The sequence below is a fragment of the Triticum urartu genome, chromosome 7 (assembly GCF_003073215.2).
Source record: "Triticum urartu cultivar G1812 chromosome 7, Tu2.1, whole genome shotgun sequence".
Lineage (NCBI taxonomy): Eukaryota > Viridiplantae > Streptophyta > Magnoliopsida > Poales > Poaceae > Triticum > Triticum urartu.
The window spans coordinates 697,909,284-697,918,026 of NC_053028.1; positions in this window are offsets into that span (position 1 = coordinate 697,909,284).

Here is an 8,743-nt window from a genome sequence, read left to right on the forward strand (position 1 = left end):
ACGGAAGCATAATCGAGCTTGATGCCTATGTTTTTGCACCAGAGTTTTACCTCGTCGGCGGTAAAGTTTGTACCGTTATCGGTTATGATGCTGTGGGGGGCGCCATAACGGTGTACAAATCCGGATATGAAGTCTATCACAGGTCCGGATTCGGCTGTTTTAACAGGCTTGGCTTCTATCCATTTGGTGAATTTATCCACCATGACCAGTAAGTATTTTTTCCTATCGGTCCCACCTTTAAGGGGTCCGACCATGTCAAGCCCCCAGACCGCAAAAGGCCAGGTGATGGGTATAGTTTGGAGTGCGGTGGGTGGCATATGGCTTTGGTTGGCAAAAAATTGGCAACCAGCGCATCGTTGGACTAGGTCCTGAGCGTCTGCCCGGGCCGTCGGCCAGTAAAAGCCTGTACGGATAGCCTTGCTAACAAGGGACCGAGCAGCGGCGTGGTGACCACCGAGTCCGGCATGAATTTCAGCCAGAAGGTTCCGCCCTTCCTCTTCGGAGATGCACCTTTGAAGGACTCCGGTAGTGCTTTTCTTATCAAGCTCTCCCTCATGGACTCTATAGGCTTTAGATCGCCGCACTATTCAGCGGGCCTTGTTTTGGTCCTCCAGGAGTTCCTGCCTAGTAAGGTAGGCTAGGAATGGTTCTGTCCACGGGGCGATGACCGCCATTATTACGTGGGCTGAAGGTGTAATTTCATTGGCAGAGCCTCCAATTTTGTCAGATTGTTCGGCGTCGAGTGGTGCGGCTGGGTCCGGGCTGTTATTTGCGGGTTCCCCCTCCCATGCTACGGATGGCTTGAACAATCTTTCCAAAAAGATGTTGGGGGGGACTGCATCGTGTTTTGCTCCGATGCGTGCCAGGACGTCCGCTGCTTGATTGTTTTCTCGGGCTATATGGTGAAACTCCAGCCCTTCGAACCGAGCTGACATTTTTAGGACAGCGTTGTGATAAGCTGCCATTTTTTGGTCCTTGGCGTCGAAGTATCCATTTATTTGGGATATCGCGAGGTTTGAATCCCCGCGTACCTCTAGGCGCTGGATACCCATGGATACTGCTATCCGGAGACCATGTAGGAGGGCCTCATATTTGGCTGCATTGTTGGAATCCGTGTACATGATCTGGAGCACATATTGGACTGTGTCTCCTATGGGGGACGTCAGGACGACGCCAGCCCCCAGTCCGGCCAACATTTTGGAGCCGTCGAAATGCATAATCCAGTTTGAATATGTGCCGTACTCTTTAGGGAGCTCGGCCTCCGTCCATTCTGCGACGAAGTCGGCCAAAACTTGCGATTTAATAGCTCGTCGTGGCTTATAGATATATCAAACGGGAGAAGCTCGATGGCCCATTTTGCAATCCGGCCCGTTGCATCGCGGTTGTTGATAATATCGTTTAGTGGCACTTCCGAGGCTACTGTTATGGAACACTCTTGAAAGTAGTGTCGTAGCTTCCGGGATGCCATGAATACCGCGTATGCAATCTTTTGATAATGCGGGTACTATGATTTGCATGGAGTGAGGACAGTGGACACGTAGTAGACCGGCCTTTGAAGGGGGAATTTGTGTCCGTCCGTTTCCCGCTCAACAACGAGCACTGCGCTGACAACTTGGTGTGTTGTTGCAATGTACAATAACATTGGTTCGTCGGTGATTGGCGCGGCCGGGACTGGGTTTGTTGCCAATATGGCTTTTATTTCATCAAGTCCGGCCGTGGCGGCATCCGTCCACTCGAAGTGTTCGGTGCGCCGAAGGAGGCGATAAAGGGGTAGTGCCTTTTCTCCCAAGCGGGAGATGAAGCGGCTTAAAGCCGCCATGCACCCGGTTAATTTTTGTATTTGTTTAAGGTCCTTTGGGACATCCAATTGTGACAAAGCTCGGATCTTGGCTGGGTTTGCTTCAATTCCTCTACCGGATACAATGAAGCCCAAGAGCTTTCCGGCTGGAACGGCGAAGACGCATTTTTCTGGGTTGAGCTTGATGTCATATTGTCGGAGGTTATCGAATGTAAGCCTCAAGTCGTTTACTAGGGATTCGACATGTCTTGATTTGATGACCACATCATCCACATACGCCTCCACTGTTTTGCCGATCTGGTTTGCCAGACATGTCTGGATCATGCGCTGATATGTTGCGCCGGCGTTTTTTAGCCCGAAGGGCATTGTGTTGAAGCAGAATGGGCCGTATGGTGTGATGAATGCTGTTGCAGCTTGGTCTGATTCTGCCATCTTGATTTGATGGTAACCGGAGTATGCGTCGAGGAAACACAACAAATCGTGTCCTACGGTGGCATCGATAATTTGATCGATGCGGGGGAGGGGGAAGGGATCCTTTGGGCAAGCCTTGTTAAGGTCTTTAAAGTCGACACACAAGCGCCAGGATTTGTCCTTCTTTGGTACCATCACCAGGTTTGCTAGCCAGTCCGGATGTTTTATGTCTCTGATGAATCCGGCCTCCAATAGCTTGGCTAGCTCCTCTCCCATAGCATGTCTCTTGGGTTCGGAAAAATGCCAAAGGGCTTGTTTGACAGGTTTAAATCCTTTTAGGATATTTAAGCTGTGTTCGGCCAGCCTGCGTGGGATCCCTGGCATGTCTGAAGGGTGCCAGGCAAAGATGTCCCAGTTCTCTCGTAGGAACTCTCGTAGTGCGGCATCTGCATCAGGGTTCAGTCGTGCCCCGATTGAAGCTGTTTTATTGGGGTCCGTTGGATGGACCTGGAATTTGACTATTTCGTCGGCTGGCTTGAAGGATGTGGATTTGGATCTCTTATCGAGTATCACATCATCCCTGTTAACCGTGGAGCGCAGCGCAGTCAGTTCCTCGGCCACTAAGGCTTCGGATAGCGCCTCAAGGGCTAATGCGGCCATCTTGTTTTCGGCGCGGAGTGCTATGTCCGGATCACTAGCTAGAGTGATAATTCCATTCGGCCCGGTCATCTTAAGCTTCATGTACCCGTAATGGGGTATTGCTTGGAAGATTGTGAATGCTTCCCGCCCTAGTAAAGCGTGATATCCGCTCTTAAACGAGGCCACCTGAAACGTGACTTCTTCGGACCTGTAATTATCCGGCGTGCCGAACACCACATCTAGTGTGATTTTTCCTATGCAGCGCGCTTCCCGACTGGGGATTATTCCTCTAAAGGTTGTGCTGCTTCGCTCGATGTGGTTCCAGTCTATTTCCATTTTTTGAAGGGTTTCCTCATAAATGAGGTTCAGTCCGCTGCCTCCATCCATGAGCACCTTGGTGAGGCGAAAGCCGTCCACTATGGGACTGAGGACCAATGCGGCTGGTGCTCGGGCTGTTCGGAATCTAGGTTCATCACTTGCGTTGAAGGTGATAGCGGTGTCGCTCCATGGATTTATTGTTGCAACTTGATAGACTTCGGCGAGGCTGTGGAGTGTTCTTTTTCGCATATTGTTTGATGCGAAAGTCTCGAAGACTGTGAGAACGGTACTGGTGTCCTCGGGCTGGCATTCTGCGGCCTCCAGAATTAGGAGGTCCTTGCCAATTTTGGCCACCTGCCGGAGTATCCAACACACTCTAAGGCTGTGAGTTGGTGTGGCGTCCTCTGTACTGTGAATTCTACAGGGTCCATCAAGCCACCTTTCCAGTACGGTTCCATGCCCTGTAGAGGGTTTTGGCTTTTTGGTGTTCATCCCGGGTGTCCTATGATGATGCACCCTCTTAGTTCGGACGGGATTACTATTCAAGGCCGGATTATCCCAAAATTTTATTTCGGTTTTCCAGGCGCTTTCCATCACACAGTATTTTTGTACTATGGACGCCAAGTCAACGAAGCGTGTAATATCACGACGACTTACGGCGTTAAGGATTCCCTCGTCCGTGCAATTACTGCAGAAAATTGAGATTGCGTCTCCCTCGCGGCAATCCTTTATCCTGTTCATAACCAGGAGGAATCTGGCCCAGTAATGATGTACTGTTTTCTCGGGCCTCTGCCTGATTTGGGAGAGACCGCTTATGTTCGGGTGGGCGGGTGTCGTTGAATCTGAAACCTCACCCAATCCAAGATTCGGAGGCCGAAGAGTTTCCGAACTCTGAAGTTCGGATTCTTGGATGTTGTCCAACGAATCTAGCCCGTTGCCTGATCCTAAGCTCAGGTCTTGAGTTACATCCTCCTCTCCGTGGGTATCCGGCTTGGAGGAGTCGGGAATTCGGACGTAGCTAGTCCTTAAAATAGATGAAGGGTCGCCGCACTGCGCCTCTACCACGGCAACGTGGTGGGTGACTTGGGGAGAGTTAATTTCTCTTAGATCGGGTTTAAGCCCAACCTGGTCGTAATCCGTAGCGACCCCCAGGGTGGCGATGCAATCCAAAAGCTCGTTTATGGAAGAGAGCTCCATTGGATCTAGCTGCTCGACGAGCTCCGAGCTGACGTGTAGGTTGCTTTTGATGACCCGAGAGGTCACCGTCGGCGCAACAGCGGAACGGATGGTCATGAGGAAACCACCTAGCCGGAGGGGTTGGCCGACAGCCAAGGCTCCCTTAGCAACGGCGTCGTCTTTAAAGACGGGAGGAGGTATCCTTCCTGATTGAGACGGCACAGAGGAACTCTCAATGAAAGCACCAATGTCGGTGTCAAAACCGGCGGATCTCGGGTAGTGGGTCCCGAACTGTGCGTCTAGGCCGGATGGTAATAGGAGGCAGGGAACACGATGTTTTACCCAGGTTCGGGCCCTCTTGATGGAGGTAAAACCCTATGTCCTGCTTGATTAATATTGATGATATGGGTAGTACAAGAGTAGATCTACCACGAGATCAAGGAGGCTAAACCCTAGAAGCTAGCCTATGGTATGATTGTTGTATATGGAGTTGATTGCCTACAGACTACAACCCTCCGGTTTATATAGACACCGGATAGGGTTAGGGTTACATATAGTCGGTTACAATGGTAGGAGATCTTGAATATCCGCATCGCCAAGCTTGCCTTCCACGCCAAGGAAAGTCCCATCCGGACACGGGACGAAGTCTTCAATCTTGTATCTTCATAGTCCAGGAGTCCGGCTGAAGGTATAGTCCGGCTACCCGAACACCCCCTAATCCAGGACTCCCTCAATCTTCATCAGCACCATCTCATCTCAGAACCCTAGTTCATCTCTTGTATCCAATTCTTGTCTCCAAGTCCGGGATTGGTGCTAGTAGGTTGCTAGTAGTGTTAATTACTCCTTGTAGTTGATGCTAGTTGGTTTAATTGGTGGAAGATCATATGTTCAGATCCTTTATGCATATTAATACCCCTCTGATTATGAACATGTTTATGCTTTGTGAGTAGTTACGTTTGTTCCTGAGGACAAGGGAGAAGTCCTGCTATTAGTAGTCATGTGAATTTGTTATTTGTTCGATATTTTGATGAGATGTATGTTGTCTAGCCTCTAGTGGTGTTATGTGAACATCGACTACATAACACTTCACCATTATTTGGGCCGAGAGGAAGGCATTGGGAAGTAATAAGTAGATGATGGGTCGCTAGAGTGACAGAAGCTTAAACCCTAGTTTATGCGTTGCTTCGTAAGGGGCTGATTTGGATCCATATGTTTCATGCTATGGTTAGGTTTACCTTAATACTTTGTTGTAGTTGCGGATGCTTGCAATAGAGGTTAATCATAAGTGGGATGCTTGTTCAAGTAAGAACAGCACCCAAGCACCGGTCCACCCACATATTAAATTATCAAAGTACCGAACGCGAACCATATGAACGTGATGAAAACTAGCTTGACGATATTCCCATGTGTCCTCGGGAGCACTTTTCCTTATATTAGAGTTTGCATAGGCTTGTCCTTTGCTACAAAAAGGATTGGGCCACCTTGCTGCACTTTATTTACTTTTGTTACTTGTTGCTCATTACAAATTATCTTATCACAAAACTATCGGTTATCACTTATTTCAGTACTTGCAGAGAATACCTTGCTGAAAACCGTTTATCATTTCCTTCTGCTCCTCGTTGGGTTCGACACTCTTACTTATCAAAAGGACAACGATAGATCCCCTATACTTGTGGGTCATCAACCATCGCAAAGAAGTACCGTGACCGTGGGGTGCACAGGACGGACGCTGAAGTTATTAGAGAGCACAACTCCACTTTCATGTGTTGGTTCAAAGAGTGAGTTATGGCTAATCCCCCGGAAGAGGGTAGTCCGAATGGAACACTCATATACGCCTTAGCACATGGCCCCTCGACCAACCTCACGACTTATCAAGCATACGATATCAACTGATACATGTTCTACACGGAGGAGAAAGATATAAACAGTGATGACCAAAACTCAGGGGTGACGATGGAAGCCATGACCCGGAATGTAATTGAAAGATATTACTGAAGGGTCGAAGAGATATGGGAGCTTAACTACTCTGGATTGCATAGTGCGATGATGTTCCGTGTCAGAAGGGCTAAGAATGTACACAGAGAAAACCGACATTTCACTACCATGTGTATACCCGACTCCGATAGCGCTACCGTCAGCGTCATCGCCAAAAATGAGCCATGGGTACACGCTAAACACGTGACACAATGTTTCTTCATAACTGATCCGATCAATCCCAGCCGTGTTGTCGTGAGGAGAAGCAAAAGGAGCATCACTGGAATGGATGGAGTCGCCAACGAGGAAGACTATGACCAGTACGGTGATCCGATGAGGGAAGATGATGCTGATGACAACGAAACATATGTCAAAAGAAGAATGAAGACTACATTACCTACGAAAGATCGTAATCCCTGGAGAAGGAAAAGTCACGACCATGGGCTCAATTATTCGACAACGAACAAAAGAGGGAAGAAGATCAGTCTGAAGCGTCGTCGTCTCCCAAGCTGACAAACTAATCCCCAAAGTGCAAAAGGAATAAAAAGAAAAGTGCAAAAGAAAGATAAGAAAAAGAAAAGCGCAAATGAAAGAAAAAGAAAAAGAAAGGAAGTTTTGCTGAATGAAATGAAAAGAAAAAGAAAAAGAAACTACTAAGTTGTGGAAAATGAAATGCAAGAAAAATAAAAAATAAAGAAAAAAATTAGCAGTAGCGCGTTTTGGCCTGGGCGGCGCTATAGCTAAGAAAAATAAAAAGAAAAAGAAAATAAAAAAATAAAAAAATTAAAGAAAAAAGTTAGCAGTAGCGCGTTTTATCCTGGGCAACGCTATAGCTAAGAAAAAGAAAAGGAAAAATATAAAGAAAAAAAGTTAGTAGTAGCGTTGTTTTGCTAGACCAGCGCTATAGCTAACTTAGCTATAGCGCATTTTGCCCACACGCGCTATAGCTAAGTTGCCTACAGCACCGGTCCGCTAGCTCCCCTCCTTCCTATCTCTCACTCGTGCCGCTCATCGATCCCCTTTTCTCTTACGCCACCGCCGACGCCGCACCGCCCACGCCGCCCCGCCCACGCTGCCACCGACACCGCCCCGCCCACACCGCCGCCGATGCCGCACCACCCACGCCACCGCCGACGCCGGACTCGACCTCAGCCCCGACCTTGACACCGGCCACCGACCCTGTTGGGGATATTACTACTGGAGGTAAATCGGCCTTATGTAGCCGGGTTAACTCCTTGAAGATTAGAAGCCCACGAAGATGCAAGGATGATGGCGCTTCACGAAGGCCCAAGGCCCAAAGGCGGGTTACAGCCTGTAAATGCAAACCGACCTAGTCATGTAACTTGTATTGTAAGATAGGAAGAGTAGAGACCGAACCGGACATGTTTATGATCCGGCTTCGGGACTCTGTAGCCCGGCGAGCGTCAACCTATGTATATGAAGGGACGACCTGGCAGCGGTTTAGAGACAGACAACAACTCGAGAGCCAGACAAAGCGGATTCGCTCCCTGGCCTTCAAAACCCTAGCAATACCAATCACAACTAGATGTAGGCTTTTACCTTCCTTGAAGGGGCCGAACTAGTATAAAACCCCCATGTCCCCTTGTCCGGTTTAACCCCTTTGAGCTAACCCGTAGCGATGGCTCCACAGCTAAGTCCTTTCACAAGGACATCTGCCATGACAAACCCACGACAGTTGGCGCCCACCGTGGGGCTATCGCACGATGGTTTTGAGTTCTTAAAGGGCAGCTTTGATGGGCTTAAGGGATACGTTGTGGGCCGGATGACGAAGATTCGTCTCGGCAAGCTCTACATCGACAATATAGGATGGGGTCCCGACGCCGATTGAATCGAGTACGGGTACCGGGTCCCCTTCGGTGGGATTCACGTCTTCATCGACAAGATCGGCGAACCGGCCCCTGAGCCGGACATGTGCATCGACATCATCGAAACGGCTCGGCGTGCAAGTTCTTCGCCGGTTCAACCTGAGGCAAGGCATGTTTTCGTGGGTGTCATCCATGAATCGAGATATGAGCACGGGCCGGTGTCCGAGGGAGAGACCGTGGTCTGTTCTGATGACGAGTCTTCTGGAGAGACCAAATCGCTTTATCGGTTGCAGGACGGCCGGATTGATGGAGGATCCGAGGGCAAAAGTATTCCGGATTCCCCTGATCTGCCAAACCGGGCCGCCATCTTCATGGACGGCACACAATCAGCGCCTCATTCATGGACCGCCGCAGCAATACTCTCCGGTTCAACGACGGCTACACCGGTAGGGGCAGGAAGCTCTGCGCTGCCTCTAGCCCAAGTCCTGTCTGATTTGTTCGACGCTTTGGCAACGTTGATGGCCGCAGAGGTGGATGCAGCAGCCAAGGATCAGCACAATGCGGATATTGAAAAGGTGAAAGATCATATAGCTCAGGCTAA